The sequence below is a fragment of the Dromiciops gliroides genome, chromosome 2 (assembly GCF_019393635.1).
Source record: "Dromiciops gliroides isolate mDroGli1 chromosome 2, mDroGli1.pri, whole genome shotgun sequence".
Taxonomy (NCBI): domain Eukaryota; kingdom Metazoa; phylum Chordata; class Mammalia; order Microbiotheria; family Microbiotheriidae; genus Dromiciops; species Dromiciops gliroides.
The window spans coordinates 193,512,019-193,534,715 of NC_057862.1; the positions used below are offsets into that span (position 1 = coordinate 193,512,019).

At 40.8% G+C, this 22,697-nt stretch overlaps 1 protein-coding gene across 1 annotated transcript in view; it reads right to left on the reverse strand.

Moving 5' to 3' along the window:
- ZNF106 (zinc finger protein 106) overlaps positions 1–4,065 on the reverse strand; it is a 99,159-nt gene extending 95,094 nt beyond the window's left edge. Inside the window, 1 exon segment of the mRNA XM_043981917.1 lies at positions 3,927–4,065. The gene's annotated coding sequence lies outside the window, so the exon portion shown is untranslated.
- Between the last annotated feature and the right edge of the window lie 18,632 nt (positions 4,066–22,697).

Sequence of the window (22,697 nt, forward strand, 5' to 3'; positions counted from 1 at the left end):
GAGTACTTTGCACATGGTATGCACTCAAATATAGACTCAATGTGTAAAAAGAGACAATATAGAAAGAACACTAGACCAGAATTTTAAGCAAAGGTCATTACTAGCTTTGGATGTCATCTTACTTCTTTGGATTCCCATTTCTTCATCTGTAAAAAGGAAACTAAGAGCTGAATTCAAGGACCCTTTCCACTGAAAGTTTAGTATTCTGTGACTAATATCAAATTTCTTATGCTTGGCAAACATATTACTCAGAAGTTTTTTAAATGATTGTTGACACAACCCCAATTGCCTCACTTAAAAAAAAAAATCATAAAATGATTGTTGAAAAGAATGACTGCTGGGGGCAACTAGGTGGCGCAGTGGATAAAGCACCGGCCCTGGAGTCAGGAGTACCTGAGTTCAAATCCAGCCTCAGACACTTGACACTTACTAGCTGTGTGACCTCAGGAAAGTCACTTAACCCCCACTGACCTGGAAAAAAAATAAATAAATAAAAATGTAAAAATGTAAAAATAGATAGATAGATAGATAGATAGATAGATAGATAGATAGATAGATAGATAGATAGATAGATAGATAGATAGAATGACTGTTGGGGAAGCTAGGTGGTGCAGTGGATGGAGCACTGGCCCTGGAGTCAGGAGTACCTAAATTCAAATCCGCCCTCAGACACTTAACACTTACTAGCTGTGTGACCCTGGCCAAGTCACTTAACCCCAATTGCCTCACTTAAAAAAAAAAAGAAAGAAAGAAAAGAAAAGAATGACTGTTGAAAATAATTTACATGTAATTGGGAAATATTTAACAAAATAAAAATGAAGAAAAAAACATTAATAATCCCTAGTGATGCTATATGGCTACAAATGAGAGTATACAGCAATATAAAAAAAAATTACAATTGCAAGTGATCCAAAGGACAATGGAGAGAGACACCATAAGCACAGCAACATAAAAGATATTTAAGAAACAAAAAATTGAAAGGTGGACCCTGTAGGTAGTAGAGATGTGAAAAGATCCAACCATTCTGGAGAACAATTTGGAACTATGCCCAAAGAACTATAGAACTGGGCATACCCTTAGATTCGGCAATACCACTGCTGGGTTCATATCCCAAAGACATCTCAAAAAAGAGAAAAAGACCTATTTGTACAAAAGTTTTTATAGCAGCTCTTTTTGTAGTGACTAAGAATTGGAAATCAAAGGAATGCCCAACAATTGGGGAATGGCTGAACAAGCTGTGGCATATGATTGTAATGGATTATAATTCTATAAGAAAAGACAAACAGAAGTATTTCAGAAAAGAACAAAGTTGGCCCCAAGAAAGTTTCTTACTTATTTCATCTCCCATGGCACCCAAAGAACAGACTTCGAACTGCTCTGTACTTAATTGTTTGCAAGAGTTTAATAAACTCCATGGCCAGCCAGAACCAGGAGCAAACTGTGGCAAATTTTATTACTATAAAGTTCAGTGTTTGGATAATATGTTTTTAAATAATTACAAAGAGTTCTGTTTTATGGTTGCTTTCAAATGGCAATCATTGTTATAATGGAAGAAAGAAGGCTCATGGAACTAAGGTTGGAAGGGACTTCAGAGACCATCTAGTCCAAGTCACTGCCTTTACAGAGGAAGAAAATATATTGTTTTCTAAGTAAATAAGGTTTATCTCAGTCTTCATCTTTTGAATGAAAAAGCACTTATGAAACAAAAAGTGCTTAAAAGTGCCAAGCACAGTGCTAAGCATTAGGAATACAAATTCAAATCAAAGAGTTTACATTCAAAAGGAGAAACAAAAGACATAAAGGACTGATAGCCAGGGAGGGATCCACTGGAGTACACAAGTTAAAGGAATGTGAGTAGGGCCACAGGGGTGCAAACTGAAACTTCCCAACCAGAAACAAAGAGTAGATCTGACTGAGTCACATGAACTACAGAGGGGAGTAGAGGAGGAAAGGGTACAGCAGAAGCAGCTACCACCAATATGGAGAGTGAAGCCTCAAGGTAAAAGTTCCTATAGGGCATGGTCTCTGAGGGCAAGTTTAGAAAGACATTTATTCTATTGCATATAAGAACCACAATTTGTTCAACCATTCCCAAAGAGATGGGCACCAACTTAGTTTCCAGTTTTTTTGCCACCAAAAAAGTGCTGCTATGAATATTTTGATATATATGTATCTCCAGCATTTAGCACAGTGCCTGGACACAGAAGGCATTAAATTGAATTACTGAATTGAACCTTTCTGTCTATACATATTATCTTCATGTCATCCAAAAAGAGTGAAATACTTCAAGAGCCTAATGTTACACATTGACTATATAACTATTAAGAAGTTAGCAAGGTGGGGCAGCTAGGTGTCAAAGTGGATAAAGCACCGGTCCTGGATTCAGGAGTACCTGAGTTCAAATTTGGCCACTTGCCACTTACTAGCTGTGTGACCCTGGGCAAGTCACTTAACCCCAACTGCCTCACTAAGAAGTTAGCAAGAACTCATCTACTTAGATGATGATATAAAATTGACCACAAAATCAGACAGGAAGTAGTAAGATCTGTCATACTTGTATCCTAACATAGTAACACAGATATTTTAGTATTAACATGTAAATTAACATGTTTAGTATTGCCACAACAAAACCCTGATAATAGATAATTGCTTTGGAAGGAAGAGAGGGACATGGTCAAGACAAGAACGTCCTTCCAAAGGTCACTCACATAAGCCATAACAGAGGAAAAACTCCCTTAGCTCTGTTTCATTACAAGCACAAGTCATACTCAACAGCCAATAGTGTATCGAAGTTCCATATTATTCACAGGTTATCACAGCCAGTCTCAGAATTAAACAGGTTCAAAATTAATATGTCCAGAAAGGTAATAGCACAATGGGAAACTGAGTCAAGAGTATCCGACTTTTGCCTATGCAATGTAAGATCATATTATAATGACCCACAATAGCTTAGGAATCGAGCAAAAGCAAAGTTTCAACAAGGTCACATGCTAAAACTAAAAAGAGACTAGACTGAAAAACTACATAGAAATATCTACTTAGAAGTCCATTACTTTTATAATCTCATTATGCACAGATCTGTTTGAGTCCTAGCCAAACAATCCCTTTGGAGGAAAAATTTTACACGTGTTGTGTTTTCTTTTCTAAAAGTCTCTATATAGTTTTGTCTTGCCAACATAGCCATTCAAATTCTTGCGATTAGTTTACTAAAACTTGGTGTTTGCCAAGAGAATCTTATGGAAAACATGTATGTAGACATTTCCAAAATGCAGACTCTTATGAAATCTCCAAACTAGGAAGCTCAACCCTAAACCCAGCCGTTGTTAAACTATTATAAATTATGCATAAAAGTGATGTGCAAAATACTGACCAGAATTACTCCTCGAAAGACAGAATGAGAATCAGAAAAATGAGAGCAATGGGATGGCAGATGCATGGGGAGGTAGTAACTTGGTGCTGGATTTGAAGTACCTGCCTGCCTCCGAGTCCTATTTCTTGCTACTTACAGCAATCTTTTCGTGTATGGGGCGCTGCAAAATGAGGGAGGTCAGAATAGATGACCTCTAAGGTCCCTTCGGGGGGCTCAATCTTTGATGTCATGACCCTAAAAGAACAGATTCCTCCCACTTGGCTCCATGACAGAAGGGAAAACAGAAGCTCTTGTGAGACCCTCTGGGTTTCCAGGAGAAGCAAAGACTCAGAGGTTCCCCCAGAGCCAACGCCGTGGAGCTGTCTTTCCAGCACAGTCCCCGAAAAAATCCGAACCTCTGGGCCAGAAGCAGCCCAGCCAAACCCGTAAACCGGGGCCCGACTGGGTTGGCGGTAGGCGGGGATGGTGGAAACTAGGAAGTCCCCGGAAAGGAGCAGGCCCCCGCCCCGTTGCCCCAGCTAGCCCACCGGACCCTGCCCGGATCCTCGGTACTCACACTCGACTTTCTTTACTCCATCGCGTCGCCGAGGCCCTGGCGAGGAGGACCTCACCACCCCCAGCCCTGGCCTCCTGGTGGGGTCCGGTGGCCCGCTCCCGGACCCTCTTTCCCCGCCGGGCCCCGCAGCCGCCGCCACCGCCACGCATGCGCGAGCCGTCACGCCTGCGCTCGCGCATTTGGTCACCGCTATCCTCTCTTCTAGCCCTCCAGGAGCGGCCAAAAGCTTTATTTAAAAACGGGAGCGCGAACAATGCACAACGAGGGGGTAGGAGCGGGAAGAGGGAAACGAGGGTGAGACGAAGAAGAATCTGACTGGAAAAAAAAAAAAGACGGAAAGGGACCAGGAGGGAAGGGGCTAGAGCTGCGAGGAAAGGCAGATTTAGGCACCGGGTTTCTTCAGGCCGGAGTTTCGCTTAAGCAGAACCAGGCGTAGGCAGAGAGCTAGACGTCGGCGAAGTTTGTTTTCAGCACCTGGTCTTCAGGTCTCCGCTCCCCACCTCCCCTTCCGAGTCCTCTCCCGGTGCTCCCGGGCTTGACTCCGCCCCCCAACCTGGTCCCAAGTTCTGGGCGGGGTCCACAGGGACCCTTCCGCGTCTTTCCTCGTCCTGCCCCCTCCCTCCCCGCCCCGGGCCAAAAGAAAACCCACGCCTGGAATTTTCTGAATACCTTCAGTTCTTCCCCCTCCTCCACCTCCAAACAAATAATTTGGAATGCCAGAGGTTCCTAGATTAGTGGATAGAGAACCAACTTTGGAGTCCTTTGAGTTCAGATTCAGCCTCTGGACAATTACAGGTTCTATGAACTTGAGTAAGTAACTGAAGCTTTTCAATGCCCCCTGGCGACTCCAAGAGTAGGTAGAGAGAAACTTTGGTGGAGTGAATTTTCTCGGGGCAGAGATATAAGGACTATCAATGAAATCACTGGACAGAACCTTCTCCCAAACTTAACCATGAATTTGCAATGTACCGTATTCCCCTTCCAGCAGTCTCTTAAGAAACTCTTCCAGTTAAGTATCTATGACATCACAAATCCTCAACATTCATCCACAAAGGAAATGCTGTTTGTACTCTCCAGATACCTGAAAGAGAAAGCATGCAAAAAATGAATTGCTTGAAATATTCATCGTAGGGCTGCAGTCTAAGGATGTTTGAAGAAGAATAAGGGCAAATATGCACCTAGGAAACCTAGACATAACCAAAAATTTTCGTCACTGATGATGCTTAGGCGATTCTATTCACCAAACATTTATTAACTGACTACTTATGAGCCAGGCACTTTTTTTTTTTGGTAAGGCAATTAGGGTTAAGTGACTTGCCCAGGGCCACACAGCTAGTGTTAAGTGTCTGAGGTTGGATTTGAACTCGGGTCCTCCTGAATCCAGGGCCAGTGCTTTATCCACTGCCACCTAGCTGCCCCCAGGCACTTTTTTTTAAGAGTTGGGGATTTAAAGTCAAAAGCAAAACAGTCCCGTTCCACATGAAGCTTATATTCTACCAGGGGAAATAACATGTACTCCTAAAAGTAAATGCAAAATACCCAGCAAATACAAAGGAATTTTGGGGGGAGATACCAGCAACTAAGAGAGAGGGCATTGGGAGAGTTCTCATATAGGAAGTGCTATTTGAGCTGAACTCTCAAACAAGATGATACTTCAAAGAGGCATAGGTGAGGAGGGAAGTGTTCTATTCTCAGAAATGAGTTGTATCACCAACTAATTTTAAATGCCTCAATGCTTCAGTTAATCACAAAGTGTTTAAGTGCCTTTGGTGTTCCAGGTTCTGTGCTGGGAATACAAAGACAAAAATGAAATATGTGTGTGTGTGTGTGTGTATACACACATACATACATAATGTACACCAAAATTACAAAGGTATGAGAAAAGGCTTCAGAAAGAAGATGGTGCTTGAGTTGAGTCTTAAAGGAAGGTACTCTAGGAGTAATAATTGAGGAGTGTGTGTATTCCAGGCATGAGAAGCAGAAGTGCAAAGTCACAGAAGCAAGAGTGACATCTCTGGGGGCAGCTAGGTGGTGCAGTGGATAAAGCACTGACCCAGGATTCAGGAGGACCTGAGTTCAAATCCAGCCTCAAACACTACTTGACACTTACTAGCTGTGTGACACTGGGCAAGTCACTTAACCCTCATTGCCCTACCAAAAAAAAAGAGAGAGATAGTGACATCTGTGAGAAACAATAAAAATGACATCTGTGAGAGAAACCAGAAATGCAGTTTGGCTAAACTGAAATTATGCCCTGAAATGAGTAAACAGAATAAAGCCAGAAAGGTAGGTTGAGGTCAGGTTGTGAAAGGCTTAAATGCCAAACAGAGTTCATACTTGACCTTAGAACAGGGAAACATTGGAGTAAATTGAATAGGGGAGTGACATTATCAGACTAGCATTTTGAAAAAAAATCACTTTAGTTGTGACATGGAGGATAGATTAAAGTGAGGAGAAGCTTTTTAGACAGGAAGACCAAATTAGTTACTCAATAGTTCAGGTGAGAGGTGATGAGTGCAATGTGAGTAAAGAGAAGAGGCATGATGTGAGAAATGTGGAAGTAGAAATGACAAGATGTGGCAACTGATTGGATACAAGATGACTGAGAGTGAAGAGCTGAGTAACAATGAGGTTGCAAACCTGGGTAACTGGAAAGAGTGGCACCCATGACAGAAATAGTTAAAGTTCCAAAGATGGGTGGGTTTGGGAGGGGAAAATAATTAATTCTATTTTAGATATAGTTTGAGATACTTCTGAGACAGACACTTCACATTTAAGCATTCAAAAGGCAATCAATTAATATCTAGAAAGGGAGATGAGTAATCAGACAAGAGAATTAGGAGACAGTAGTCCATTCATTAAAACCCAGAGAGAAGAAAGGAAATGTTGATATGTATGTACATTGAGAGATAAATACAAAGTAAGTTTTGGACTAGTGCTGACTCACTGAAAGATGAGAGATTGTTTTCTTGGGTCTCAACTATTCTTTTCACTCCTTCTGCTCTGAGTTCTTACCCCCTTTGCCTGAACTGCCCAAGACAGTGAATGGACTCCACTCATGTTAGAACACTATTGACTTTGAAAATCTATCTAATTTCTTCACTTAATTATTAACAAACCCCTCCTAGTCATACCTTCCACAATCCAGAGCTTCTGAACCCCTGTAGGTCATCAACCAAACCCATTCCCCATTTCCCACTACCCAATTCCTTTTTTCATGCCCTTCCACCCCTCCACCCACCCTAAAGTCCCAGGCAAACTCTACCTTCCATCGTGCCCTCTGGAATGCCTTATCTATACATATCCATAGGCAACTTGTTTTCATCTTAAATCTTTTCCCTAAGGGGCAGCTAGGTGGCGCAGTGGATAGAGCACTGGCCCTGGATTCAGGAGGACCTAAGTTCGAAGCTGGTCTCAGACACTTGGCACTTACTAGCTGTGTGACCCTGGGCAAGTCACTTAACCCTAATTGCCTCACCAAAAAAATTTTTTTTTTCCTTTCCTAAACCTCCCATCTTCTGGCTCAAACTGAGACTTCACTCCCTTCTGATGGCACAGCTTTCCTGACTACTCTTTCCAGCACTGGCTTCACTTTTACTCATTCCCCTGCCTCACTCACTGGTGAAGGCGGCAGACTTGGAATACTCCTTGTTCTCCATTGCCACTTCCAGGTTCTCTTCTTACTACCATCACTTCTCCTTTGAGGTTCATAAAAGCCATATCTACTATTTAATCAAAATCCTGGTAACTGTTATCTACAGACCTCTAAGACACTCCCCTTCTTTCCTCAATGGTACTTCTTTAACTGATACAATCTTTCCTTGCCCTCATACTAAGGGACTTCAACATACATATTGATATTCCCTCAAACACCTTAACTTCCTACTTCCTCAACCTATTTATTTCCTATGACCTATTCCTCATTCATACTTCAGCCACATACAAAGATGGCCATATGCTTCATTTTTAAAATTAAATTTTATTTTCAAACAAAAATCAGTCTTCTCTCTGTCCCACTTCCTTCCCCCAGCTCCCACCTTGAGAAAGCAAGGGGGGGAAAATCCTTCTTACAAACACGTATAGTCAAGTAAAACAAATTTTCACATTGGTCATGTCTTAAAAAAATTTGTCTCAGTCTGCACTCAGAGTCCACCTCTCTGTCAGGAAGTGGGAAGCATGTTTCATCATTAGTCCCTGGGAATTGTGGTTAGTCACTGTTAATCAGAGTTTTCTCCAAGTTTTCTTCTTTCTCTCTCTCTCTCTCTCTCTCTGTCTCTCTCCCCTCATGTGTGTGTGTGTGTGTGTGTGTGTGTATATATATATATATATATATATATACATACGTGTGTGTTTCAAAGGGCCAAGATTTGCCTTTTAATTCTCCCATCCCACCCCCCAACTCCCTCTGAGAACAAGAAAAACAAAACCCATTACAAACATATATAATCAATAAAAACAAATTTCCATATTGGTCATGTACTAAAAAAAATTTGTGTCATTTTTCAGAGTCCATCTTTCCATCATCAGTCCTCTGGAATCCTAATTGGTTATCATCCTGATAAGAAGAATTCAGCATAATAGTATTCTATCACATTTATAAATTCCATCACATCTTCATCCATTCCCCAATTTATGGGCACCCTCTCAGATTCCCACTTTTTGCCACCTCAAAAAGAGCTATAAATATTTTTTGTACATTATTAAAATTTGTTCGGCTTAGCAAAAGAGAGGAAGGAAACGTGTAGTTCAGAAGGAAAGAGCCTAGCTCCCTGTACCTGCTGCTCCTACCTCGACCTCCAACCAAAAGATCCCCATACTCCTCAAGTGAAAGCTCCCTGTGGGCCCACCCAGGCTCAATTCCCCCCCCACACACACAGCTCCAAGATAATTGGCTGATAGCATTGATTGACATGACTTACAGGTGGTTCTATGAATAGATGTAACAGGCAGTTCTATGAATAGATGTAACTTCTGGAAGCTAGTCACATGCTTTCTCCTCAGGGGGGGCATTGCCCTGGTTCTCACAATGTCTTTCTCAGCAGAGGGGTAGCACCCTGATTCTCACACAGATGAGGAAAGTGAAGCAAACAGGGTTAAGGGACTTGCCCACGGCATACAGCTACTAAGTGTCTGAAGCCAGATTTGAACTCAGGAAGATATATCCGCTGTGTGGCTCTAATTCTTCCTTCCAACTTTTCCCCTTTCTCTCCTATTTCACTGTTGAGTGAAATGTATTTCTCTGCCTAGCTGTTTGTGTATGTCTGTATCATTCCTTCTTTTGACTAGTTCAGATGAGAGTGAGAGTCAAGTATTAGCTGTCCCCTATACCCCTTCTTCTTTGTTTGCATATATTTTTACCTGCACCCTGAATATGTGAGATAATTTTCCCTAACCTTCCTTTGCCTTCCTCCCCCCACTCCAAGTGTTTTGTTTTGTTTTTTTATAAAGATCATCAAGACATGACAGAACTATTCTCAGGCATTGTCTAATTGGACTTTTTCTATGAATCCTGATGATAATAAGGATGAGAGGGGACATGTGAATCATCTACCCATATATAAATATAAGCATTTTATCTTAATTTAGTCCCCTTTATCATTTTTATTCGTTTACCTTTTTGTGTTTCTATTAACTCTTGTATTTACTTAATAGTTTCTTTATAGCTCTGACTTTCTCATCAGAAATGCTTAGAAGCATTTATATTTTATTAAAAGCCAATTTTTTCACCTTGTAACATTATACTCAATTTTGCTGGGTAAATTGTTCTTGCCTATGAGTCTATATTTCTTTACCTTTTGAAATATGGCATTCCAAGCTCTTTGTTCTTTTATAGTGGCAGCTGCTAAATGGTGTTTCATCTTGACTGTGGTTCTTTGATACTTGAATTTTTTCTTTCTGGCTGCTTGCAACATTTTTTTTCTGACCTGGAAGCTCTGAATTTTGGCTATAAAATTCCTAGGAGTTTTCACTTTGGGGTTTCTTTTCAGAGGTGACCAGTGGATTCTTTCTATTTCTACTTTGCCCTCTGGCTCTAAAAGATCTAGTCAGGGGGCAGCTAGGTGGTGCAGTGGATAAAACACCAGCCTTGGATTCAGGAGGACCTAAGTCCAAATCCGGCCTCAGACACTTGACACTTATTAGCTATGTGACCCTGGGCAAGTCACTTAACCCTCATTGCCCCCCCCAAAAAAAATCTAGTCAGTTTTCTTTTTTATTTTTTTTGCAGGGCAATGGGGGTTGAGTGACTTGCCCAGGGTCACACAGCTAGTAAGTGTCAAGTGTCTGAGGCTGGATTTGAACTCAGATCCTCCTGAATCCAGGGCCTGTGCTTTATTCACTGTGCCACCTAGCTGCCCCATCAGTTTTCTTTTAAGATTTCTTGAAATATGCCTAAGCAATTTTTTTTGTCATGGCATTAATACTCCATTGATCCTTCTGGTTTTTTCTCCTCTGTTTTCCAGATCAGTTGTTTTTGTTATGAGATTATATCTTTCCAGTTGCCTTGTGGAGTCATTGGCTTCTATTTGGTCTATCGGAATTTTCAGGGACTTTCTTGCTTGGGCAACGTTTTGTACCTCTTATGCCAAATTATTAATTCCCTTTCCAATTCTTTCTTCACAACTCTAATTTCTTTTCCATTTTTTTCTCAAGTTCTCCCATTACATTTATTTTTTTGTTTGTTTTTTGTTTTTGTTTTTTGTGGGGCAATTGGGGTTAAGTGACTTGCCCAGGGTCACACAGCTAGTAAGTGTTAAGTGTCTGAGGCCAGATTCGAACTCAGGTACTCCTGAATCCAGGGCCGGTACTCTATCCACTGTGCCACCTAGCTGCCCCCCATTACATTTATTTTTAAAATTAACTCTTTAAAAAATTCTTGCTTAATCTCTTCTGGAAATTCTAGTTGAGTTTGTGTGAAAATTGTTTTTCTCTGAGGCATTGCTTATAAATGTTTTAGAGTCATTCTCTTACATTTATATCTTGAGCATCCCTGCCACTGTTTCCTTTTTTGTTTGCCCATTCTTATAGAGTACTTCATGACTTCAGACTAAATTTTAGGGTTAGGCTCTGGCACACTGTAAGGGGCTAAAATTCTAGCTATAATATCTAAAATCTAATGGGTGGTCGCCAATAAGTTATAAGCTTTAGCAAGAGTATTTAAGTATTTATTAAAAAGCATTAGGATCTAATGATCAGAGAGAAAGGTAAAAATCTAACATTTCTGAGAGACCCCATGATCTGACCTGCCATGGCGAGGTCAGGAACAAAAAAGGGAAGAACCCCTCTGCCAGTGTCTGCTTCCTTCTTCATGTTGTCCTCCCAGAAATGGGCGGCTCCTCAAGTTGATTGGCTGGTAGCTTTGATAGACAGTACCCATGAGTAAACATCACTTCCTGACACCAAGGAACTGACCACATGGCTTGCCTTCAAACACCTTCTCCTCATGGTGGAGCTTTCCTACAGTAGCTCTCCAGCAGGTGGCGTCATTCCAATCATTACAACACTTTTGGGTTTTTTTGTTTTTTTAGTGAGGCAATTGGGGTTAAGTGACTTGCCCAGAGTCACACAGCTACTAAGTGTCTGAGGCTGGATTTGAACTCAGGTCCTCCTGAATCCAGGGCCAGTGCTCTATCCACTGCACCACCTAGCTGCCCCGTTACAACACTTTTGGAGGGAAGCTCATTACTGGTCCTGTTGTTGCTTTCTTGGGGTATTGAATGTTGTGTTATTCCAGGATCTCACAGACAGACTGGGGACCCCAAATCTTTTAATGCTCTCAAAATAGTCTGATCCAGAGCAAAGTCTGTGGCCAGCCCCCTGGTCTGAACTTTGCAAGTTTCTGACCTGGGTTTGGGCCTGAGCAAGAGTAAACTACTTTTGGACTTTACCTCTATTAGCCAGATGGAAAACTCTTTTAGCTCAGAGAAGAATTGTAGATTCCCCTTTGGTCTAGGATTTCTACCCTGGTTATTCCTCTACAGGCTGGACTAGACATCGGAAATGAGGCTTAAAAAAAAAAAAAGAATAAAAAGGAGTTCCTGAGTTCAAATCCGGCCTCAGACACTTGACACTTACTGGCTGTGTGACCCTGGGCAAGTCACTTAACCCCCATTGCCCTGCCAAAAAAAAAAAAAAAAAGGAAATGAGGTTTTACTTCCTCTAGGTTGTTTCTATTGGCTTCTAAACTTCTTCCTTTCTCCAGATACAACCCAGGGCCTCCCTACCTGGGAATGTGCAGATTTTCTTCTTAGTCCACTCTGAATCTTCAGTCTAGGAATGGGTAGTATGCACTAAATTTATTAATTCACACTTATCTCCATTTCACAGTGCTCCAGTATTGGTTTTGGATCTAGGACCTCCTCTAGAGGTACACAGCCTGTCCCTGGTAACTAGAGTTCTTCCTATGGTGTGATCCTGGGCCAATCCAAAATCCACAGACTTCCCTGCCTATTTTCTTATGCTAAACTGAAATGATTTTCTCTGGATTATTCCATCAGCATTTAATCTGGTGCATTTTCTAGATCTGTCTGAAAGAGTGTGTGGATGGGAATTCTTGCACTGTTTCCTATTGCTCTACCAACTTGGCTCCAATTCCACCCATGATCTTGCCATCACTCATAAAAGTACCACCTCTATGTTCAAGTTGTCTGAAATTCATTTATCTAGTTACAGTCTATTGGCTTTCCACCCCTGCCTCAGTCTTCCAAAACAAAACTTGGTTCTTTCCATACCAAGACCTCAAATCCCCTCAGTCCACTTCTAGGCCATTATCTTTAAATGAGCCATGCTCTTCACTTTTCCCATCTTGACCCGTTGGTGAAATAGTTTAACTTGTAATGATTGGAATGATGCCACCTACTGGAGACTTGCTGTGGGAAAGCTCCACCATAAGGAAAATGCCTCAGAGGGCAAGGCCATGTGGCTTTTCCTTGGCGTCAGGAAATGACGTTTGCTCATGGGTGCTGTCTATCAATGCTACCAGCCAATCAACTTGAGGAGCCTCCTATTTTCTGGGAGGAGACAGGAAGGAGGAAAGAGAGCCTGCATGGAGAGCTCTCGCTCTTTTGGGTTCCTGACTTGATGGTGGTGGTGGCGGCAGAGGACTTCACAGGAAATTTGAGGAAAGATAGGAATGCCAGGCTGTTGGAATTCTGTTCTCAATCTTTTTCCTTCTATTTTTCAATAAACCCTTAAAAACCTAAACTTGTTTTATCAGTGATTTTAGTCAGTTTTCCCCAAAACTGGGGGAACAGATTAGAATCCACATTTAGAATCTTAAATTACACAAACTTTATACTGTCTTCTTCTCTTGAGTCCCTTTCCCCCTAATCATATCTCTGATTGTGCTCTTCCAAGCCTTAGCCATAGATTATTCCCACCAAACATGCAACCAATGCTGACTGGATCTACTACAAATTTATGTTACATAAATTCACCTAGATCCTCACTGCTACTAGGCAATCTTTCTACATCTCCCTGATCAACTTCCTGTCCCACCACAGAAGCTCTTTAAAACCTTTTCATCCAAAAAAACAAACAAAAACCCCCTTTCATCCCTTTTCAAACCTCTACAGTTCCACCACACCTCACCCTTTCACCTGAGAATCTTGTTTCATGTTTTACAGAGACCATTTGCCAAGAACGCTCTCTTCTCCCCTCTTCATATCACTAACAACCTCTGCCATTATACCCTCTTTTAACCTCATCTCACAGAAAGATGCGTCCCTTCTTGCCACAGCAAACTCCCCTCCCTGTACATGTGATCCCATTCTACCCCTTCATCTCCAGAAGATTGCTGCCTTTGTCATCCTCTCATTTGTCTTCAATCTCTCCCCACCTACTGGCTACTTCCCCACTGTACCATCTAACTGACCCCAATCGGTTCTTCCACTTCCTCCTTCTCACTCTCTTCTTTTTTTTTTTTTGTTCTTTTTGGGGGAGCAATGATGATTGAATGACTTGCCAAGGGTCACACAGCCAGTAAGTGTCAAGTGTCTGAGGCCAGATTTGAACTCAGGAACTTCTGAATCCAGGGCCGGTGCTTTATCCACTGCGCCACCTAGCTGCCCCTCACTCTCTTCTTAACTGTCTACAATCTGGCTTTTGGCCTCATCATTCAACTGAAACTGCTCTCTCCAAAGTTACCAATGGTCTTTTTTTTTTTTTTTGCGGGGCAATGGGGGGTTAAGTGACTTGCCCAGGGTCACACAGCTAGTGTCAAGTGTCTGAGGCCAGATTTGAACTCAGGTACTCCTGAATCCAGGGCCAGTGCTTTATCTACTGCGCCACCTAGCTGCCCACCAATGATCTTTTAATTGCTAAAACCAATGTCCTTTTCTCAGTCTTTAAATTTTTTGACCTCTCTGAAGTCTTTGACATTGTTGAATATTCTCTTTTCCTTCATATTCTTTATATATTCTATATTTTCTTCTCTATATTTTCCTAACACTAGTCTCTCCTGCTTCTCTTCCTGCCTATGTGACCCTCTTTCTCAGTCTCTTTTGTTGGATCTTCATTCATGTCATACATACCAACGCAAAGATCTAACTTGGGTCCTCTTCTTTCTCCATACTACTTTAATGGGTCAAGATTTCATCAGCTTCCAACAAAAACAAAACAAAACAAAATTAAGGGATAGCTAGGTGGCACAGTAGATAAAGCAACAGCCCCGGATTCAGGAGGACCTGAGTTCAAATCCAGCCTCAGACACATGACATTTACTAGCTGTGTGACCCTGAGCAAGTCACTTAACCCTCATTGCCCTGCAAAAAACAAAACAAAACAAAACAAAAGATCTCATCAGCTTCCATTTCTGTGCTGATGATTCTCAAATACATCAATCTAGCCCTAACATCTCTGCTGACCTCCAGTCTCACATCTCCAGTTGCCTTTCAAATACCTCAAACTAGATGTCCAGTAGATATCTTAAACTCAACAAACTCAAAACTGGGCTAATTATCTTTCCTTCCAAAACTTCCCCTGTGAGCTGGGTAATGATCAAGACTACCAGTTCCTCTCATGTCTTTCCATGGGCAACTAGGTGGTAAAGTGGATAGAGAATTAGCCTCACTCTAGGTCTGGATGAACCTAGAGAAGTAGGTTCTCAGGTAGGCCTCAAGTGCTTTTCTCTTCTGAGAGCATTTGAAACCCAGGATTCTGTTAGAACCTAACCAAATAGGTCAGTCATCTTCAATGAGTTGTCCATGGGTCAACAAATACCCAGTCCAGGAATAATCCCTGCCCCCAATGGCGATACCATCGCAACTATCAAGGAAATATAATCAAAGTCTCAAGGAATGGCATCATTCTTTGATCTTGTTCAAGCTTAGACCTTGTCCATGTGTATACAATAGATATTCATTAAGTTACTGTTGTCTGAAAGGTACTGTGCTAGGGGATTAGAAGGAAAGACAAGGGGGCAGCTAGGTGGCACAGTGGATAAAGCACCGGCCTTGGATTCAGAAGTACCTGAGTTCAAATCTGGCCTCAGACACTTGACTTACTAGCTGTGTGACCCTGGGCAAGTCACTTAACCCCCATTGCCCAGCAAAAAAAAAAAAGAAGGAAAAACAAAAATTGTCCTTGTTATTAAAGAATTTACATTCTATCATTCTATCAGTGGAAATAATTTGAGTATACAGAGAGCTCTAACAAAGAGATCAGGAAAACGTTCCCCAATGCAACATTTTTTGTTGTTGTTGTTTTATTTTAAATCAACTTTCATTCTCCTCCTGGCTGTGATTCTGACTTATTGGACTTAAAAACCATGGTATAACTACAATCTCACCTTGGATCCTTCCTCAGCAATTGAGGCTTCCTCATCCTAGGACATTGCTCCCCTATACCAGTCCCCTTCTTCCCTCCTCCATTTTGGGGAGGGTCCTGAACCAAGTAGCCTTCAGTTCCCTATCAGCTCTGCTTCCTACTTTCCAGCCTTCAATATGTTACCCAGAGAAGGTACTTTATTCCTGTTTACCTCTTCCACTTTCAGCTCTCTCTTATATGTAGTCTGCCACCTTTAGAATGTAAGTTCCTTGAGGGCAAGGACTGTTTTTCTCTTCCTTGAATTTGTATCCCTGACTCAAAATAAGCACTTAATAAATGTTTGTTCCCTTGCCTTGCCAGAATCAAGGAGAGGAATGGAGATGGAATTCTGAGTTAGGAGAATAGTAAATTCTCTATTCTCCATTTTATTATGTATATGTCTTGTTTGTATGTAGTTATTTGTATGCTGTCTCCCTGTTCCCTTAGAGGAAGAGAGTTTCTTGCACAATGTGGTGTCAAGCACATAATAGGCACTAATTAAGTTTTTGTGGAATGACTTCCTGAATAGGGAAGAAACGGACAAGAGCTAATTGTGGAGGCCCAATCACCAAGGCCTGACAACTGAATGGCTATGGAGGTATGAAAGGTATGAAAGGAAAAAGATCAATAATCAATGCCTTGAGGGGGAAGATAGGTGGCACAGTGAATAAAACACTGGCCCTGGATTCAGGAGGACCTGAGTTCGAATCCAATCTCAGACACTTGACATTTACTAGCTGTGTGACCCTGGGCAAGTCACTTAACCCTCATTGCTCCCCCCCCCAAATCAATGCCTTGGGTGCTTTGCTCTGTATTGCCTTGCTAATCTTTGATCAGCTATAATCATTAGAATAAGAAATAGCTGTGTGATTTATAGTAAGGGCATAGTCGCAAGTAAAAAAACAACCTGTGTGTAACCAAACTATGATGTAGTCCCATGAAATTCCTGTGTTAGTTAACTTTAGAAATGTAACTAAATCATTATAAAGTGTGTATCTTAAATATGTAACCATAATAATCATACCTATATGTTAATCTTTAAATTAAAATGAGAAAGTAAGAAAGTCCTGTAAAGGCCTGATAGAGACATCATGGAAAGTACAAAGTCAGGACACTGTGACCTTAAAATGCTATCTCGCATGAATTAGCTTCTAGAAGACATTGTTGCACCATACATGAATGAAGAGGCCTATGACTATGTATGAATTTTGGCCGACTGTAGTTTCTCTTAATAAAGCTTGGTTTCTTTGCCCAGAGAAGTTTCTTAGTTTCTTTTTTACACCATGACTCCAGTATTGTGGGAAACTTTCCCAAGGGACCCTGGACTCTCCTTTTCATTGGTCCCTTCATCTCTGGGCTCAGGCAAGCTTCTTCTCTATTTCTCTTGCTAAATTTTTCTTCTTAATTTCTCTCTGGTTTCCACTTAAAGAGAAAGCTAAAAGTGTGTGGAAAGAGATTTTGAGCACCAGAAACCAGCCAACTGTAACTTTTGTAACTTCACTTTGTTCAAAAACTAAGAATAGAACGTTTCTTGCTCATTTGACAGATGAGGAAACTGAAATAATCAGGGTTAAGTGACTTGGCCAGGATCAGATGTAAATTCAGGTCTTTCTGACTCCAGGCCTGGTGTTCTATTTGCTGTGCCACCTACCTGCCCCAGCTATTTTCTTAAATGAAGCCTAAATTGTCCTCTTTGCAACTTTTTTCATTTATTTGGAATTTATTTTCCCCAATTACACACAAAAACAATTTTAATTTCCATTTTAAAAACTTCGTGCTCCAAATTCTCTTCCTTTCTTCCTCCCCCTTAAGAACACAAGCAATTCTATATAAATTATACATGTTTAGTCATGCAAAACATTTCCATATTAGTCAAGTTATGAAAGAAAACAGACAAAAAATGCTCAAGAAAAAATAAACAAAAAAATTATGCTTCAATCTGTATTCAGACACCCTCAGTTCTTTCTCCAGAGATGGGTCACATTTTTTATCCTAAGTACTTCAGAGTTGTCTTGGATCATTGTATTGCTGAGAATAACCAAGTCATTTATAGCTGATCATCTTACAATATTGCTGTTATTTTGTATACAGTACATTTCATTTTGCATCAGCCCATATAAGTCTTTCCAGGTTTTTCTGAGAGCATCTTGCTCATCATTTCCTATAGCACAACAATGTTCCATCATAATCTCATCCCACAATTTGTTCAGCCATTCCCCAATTGATGGACATCTCCTCAATTTTGAATTCTTTGCACCAGAAAAGGGCTGCCATAAATATTTTTGTGCATATAGGTCCTTTAACTTTGGATACTGACCTAGTAGTGGTATTACTAGGTAAAAGAGTATGCATAGTTTTATAGCCCTTTGGTTATAGTTCCGAATTGCTCCCCAGGATATTTGAATCATTTTACAACTCTACCAACAATGTATTAATGTCTCATTTTTCCCATATCCCCTACATTTGTCATTTTCTTGCCACCAAGCAATTCTAAGATCCCCTTATGTCTCCTTTTCCATATAGAATGACAACAGGTTTTCAAGCCATGATATTACTGGCTACTCCTGTCGCTTAGAGTCTGACTGTTTGCTACACCTAATCTCCTTGCTATACCTCTCACCTATGGCAAAGAGAGTCCCAACTGAATCCCTAAACCCTAAATTCTACTGGCTGCAGTGACAATATACTAATTGACCTAACCAACTGGTAACTGAGGTAAGACCAGGCAACTTGTAGTATCTTGTAAGTATGGGCCCTAGAGGCTTGTTTCTTGGGTTGGAAACTAACCTACCCTCAACAGTCTATATTTGTGTAGTGTACCCCTTATAGTCTCAAAATAACTTTCCTATGTCTGTCTCTGTCTCTTTATTTAGACCAATCAGATTTCCTTATTAACAAGCCTTAGCTCAGGTTTCCTGTTCTAAATTTGGGGTCTCTTTCTTTTGGTTAATTACTAATTGAGGCTTTTTTTTTTTTTGCTGGGCAATGAGGTTTAAGTGACTTGCCCAGGGTCACACAGCTAGTAAGTGTCTGAGGCTGGATTTGAATTTAGGTCCTCCTGAATCCAGGGCCGGTGTTTCACCCACTGAGCCACCTAGTAATTTTTCTTCTCAAGTAGTGAGTGAACTTTCTCCTCAAGGCAATGCAAATGAGGAAACTACATTTAGCTTTCCTCCACACCCCAAAACCACAGAAATAAGACAAGAAATAGTGAGTGGGGAAAAACAATCAAGCTGGGGAGATTGCCCATCACCTGCCCCTGAATACAATCTCCAGAGCCTCCAAATTTGAGGGAAATCTGCACCTAACCTTCCTACCGAAGAAAATAGACTGATTCAGGCAAAAGAGGCTCTGACAGAGAACTTTAGCAAGTTTCAGGAAATTAACCAAAAGAAAGAGATCCCAAATTAGTGTTATGATCCACTCTGTAAAGGGGCTAAGAGATATGCAAGACTTGACCCATTTAACCCTAGAGATGCTAGAATCATTAATACAGCTTTTGTAAATCAGGCATCCTCAGAAATCAGAGAGTGAGCTCAAAACCATAGTTCTCTGCATTTTTGAAAGAAACAAGAAAAGGAAAGAAAAGAAATCGAGTAACTGGGTTCCTAAGACTCTTATAAAAACACCTGCCCTTCAATCCATAGCAGACAAAAGCAAACCCTTACATTGCTTTTACTGTGACTTGCAAAAGTATCACTGTGCTAGAGATTGTAGAAAGAAAAAGGCAGATCAGAAGCAGAAAAACCTCAGGACCAACCCAAGACAGGTTGGGTTCCCTTCACCCAATCCTATGACATGGAGAAATTTCAGAATGAATTATGTATTTGTGTGGGACAGTTATGGATTTGAGTCAGATTAAACTCTGAGGATGGAGTATGAAAGATACCTAGCCCCACCCCCCCCAATAGCTAGCCTCTTGCTTTGCCTAAAAGTTAATTGCTTGTCAAATTCTCACTGTCTCCTTTAAGTTTTATGGTTGAGATAATGGACTTGGGAAAGTTCTGTAAACTTTGAGGATGGGGTCTGGGAGATATCCAGTCCCCCAGTAAGTTTTATTACTTGTCACAGTTCTACCAATTATCACTATTTACTTTACTTCTGCTTAGTTCCCACATGCCAGCTACACCTTAGTTTATGGCCTGTAATAAAAAAACTCACCTCTCACATGTCAGAATCCCAGTCCCTGTCATGGCAGATAAGGGAGTGATTTCTGCCTCCCTCTTTCTTTGACATTCCTCAGACTTGTACCCCTTCCCATTCTCCCCTTTGTTCTTGGACATGTCTCCATACATGGATCATGAGCTGGGTACGCATCTTGGGTGAGACAGGATTGGATGTTAGATTGTGAGCTCATCCACCCTAGGTGTACGTGGGGACAGTCCTTTTCAAGATTACTATAAAAACCTAGAGGATTGGGCCTATCTTTGCAAGACTTCAATGTGTAATTGGGTTTTGCCCGTCCTCATGAGGATGTAATAAATCTGTCTCTGCTTGACTTGGTGGTCTCCTCGAGTTATTTGGATAAACTGAGGCAGTTTATCCCAAACATATTGGTGAAGAGAAGGATGGTTTACAACACAAAACTGGGGAAAGTTGGGCTTCCTGATTCAAAATTAAGAACTTTTGATCCTTTAACAATAACATCACTCATTGCTGTTCATGCCAAATATTTAACATCTTTGAAAGAGATCTGTAGTGTGTGCTTAGAGATGCTACTGATAGTTCTCTCTTTTTTTAAAACTATTACTTGTGCAGATTCCATTCCTTACCTCTGAATTAGTTTGAGCTAGTTTTTCGAATAATATGAGGCTTTTAAGATCATCCATGCCTGTTGCTTGAGATAAAAGGTGATCCTCCTCCATCTAAACAAAAATATCTTTAAAACTACAATTTGGACATTTAAAAAACCATTGATGGGGCAGCTAGGTGGCACAGTGAAAAGAGCACCGGCCCTGGATTCAGGAGGACCTGAGTTCAAATCGGGCTTCAGACACTTAACACTTACTAGCTGTGTGACCCTGAGCAAGTCACTTAACCCAAATTGCCTCACCAAAACAACAACAACATTGCTGTACAACTGGCAAGATTAATTTTTTTTGGTAAAATTATTTCGGGGGGGGGCAGCTAGGTGGCGCAGTGGATAAAGCACTGGCCCTGGATTCAGGAGGACCTGAGTTCAAATGTGGCCTCAGACACTTGACATGTACTAGCTATGTGACCCTGGGCAAGTCACTTAACCCCCATAGTCCCGCAAAAAAAAAAAAAAACAAACCAAAAAAAATTATTTCTACGGGGGGGGCAGCTAGATGGCGCAGTGGATAGAGCACCGGCCCTGGAGTCAGGAGGACCTGAGTTCAAATCCAGCCTCAGACACTTAACACTTACTAGCTGTGTGACCCTGGGCAAGTCACTTAACCCCAATTGCCTCACTTTAAAAAAAAAAATTATTTTTATGGGACAGCTAGGTGGCACAGTGGATAGAGCACCAGCCCTGGATTCAGGAGGACCTGAGTTTAAATCCAGCCTCAGACACTTAACAATTACTAGCTGTGTGACCCTGGGCAAGTCACTTAACCCCAATTGCCTCACTTAAAAAAAATTATTTCTGCTAATTATTATTACCATCTATCATTTGTGAAATTATCATTCAGATACTTTCAAGTGTTGTTTTAAAATTATCACCATTAGTAGCAAAGAATTGAAAATTGAGGGGATGCCCATCAATTGGGGAATGACTGAACAAGCTGTGGTATATGAATGTGATGGAATACCATTGTGCTACAAGAAATGACGAGCAGGCAGATTTCAGAAAAACCTGGAAAGACTTAAGTGGGCTGATGCTGAGTGAATTGAGCAGAACCAGGAAAACATTGTATACAGTAACAGAAACAATGTATGATAATCAGTTGTGATAGACTTAGCTCTTTTCACCAATACAATGATCCAAGACAATTCCAAAGGTCTCATGATGGAAAATGCTATCCATATCCAGAGAAAGAACTACAGAGTTAGAATGCAGATTGAAGCATACCATTTTCACTTTATTGTTTTTTATGGTTCTTTTCTTTTGGCCTATTTCTTTTTTTTTACAACATGACTAATGTGGAAATGTTTTACATGATTGCACATGCACATGTTATATCAAATTGTTTACCATCTTAGAGAGAGGATGTATAAGAGAAGGAGGGAGAGAATTTGGAACTCAAATTTTTAAAAATGAATGTTAAAAATTATCTTTACATATAATTGGAAAAAAATACTATTTTTCCTATAAAGTAAATTGCAGACAAAGAACTTTATATTTGACCCTATAGGTAAATATAGGTCCACTAGTGTTTATTGTTTATTGAGGTGACATGGTCACCTGCATGACCTGCACTTTAGAAAATTCACTCAAGTGATTGTGGAGGATGGATTAGCATAGTGAGAGACTTAAGGAAGAAAAACCAAATTGGAGGCTATTATAGTAGTCTAAGCCAGAGATAATGAGAGATGGAACTAAGATGGTAATGGTTTGAGTAAAGAGAAAGGGACATCTAAAACTCAACCTGTCCAAACCAAAGTGATTATCTTTCACTCTATCCTTCAGCTCTTCCAAACTTCCCTCCTTCTACAAAGGCCACAATTCATCCAATCTCCTACGTTCCTAACTTTGACTCCTCATTTCCTCTTATCCCACATATCCAAACAGTTGTCACATCACATCACCTCTCACAGCTTCTTCATTGGTCTCTTTCCTTCAGCAAAGATCTCACCATGTCACTCCCCTACTCAATAAACTCCAATGGCTCCCTGTCTCCAGGGTCAATTTTTATCTCATAAAGCCTTTCACTAACTTTCCCCAACCTATCTTTCCAGCCTTATTGGATATTACTCCCTCTTCCACACATTGCAATTCATATAAACTAGTCTTTTTATTCCTTATACATGAAGCTCGATATCCCCCTTTTTTTGTACTAGTATAGA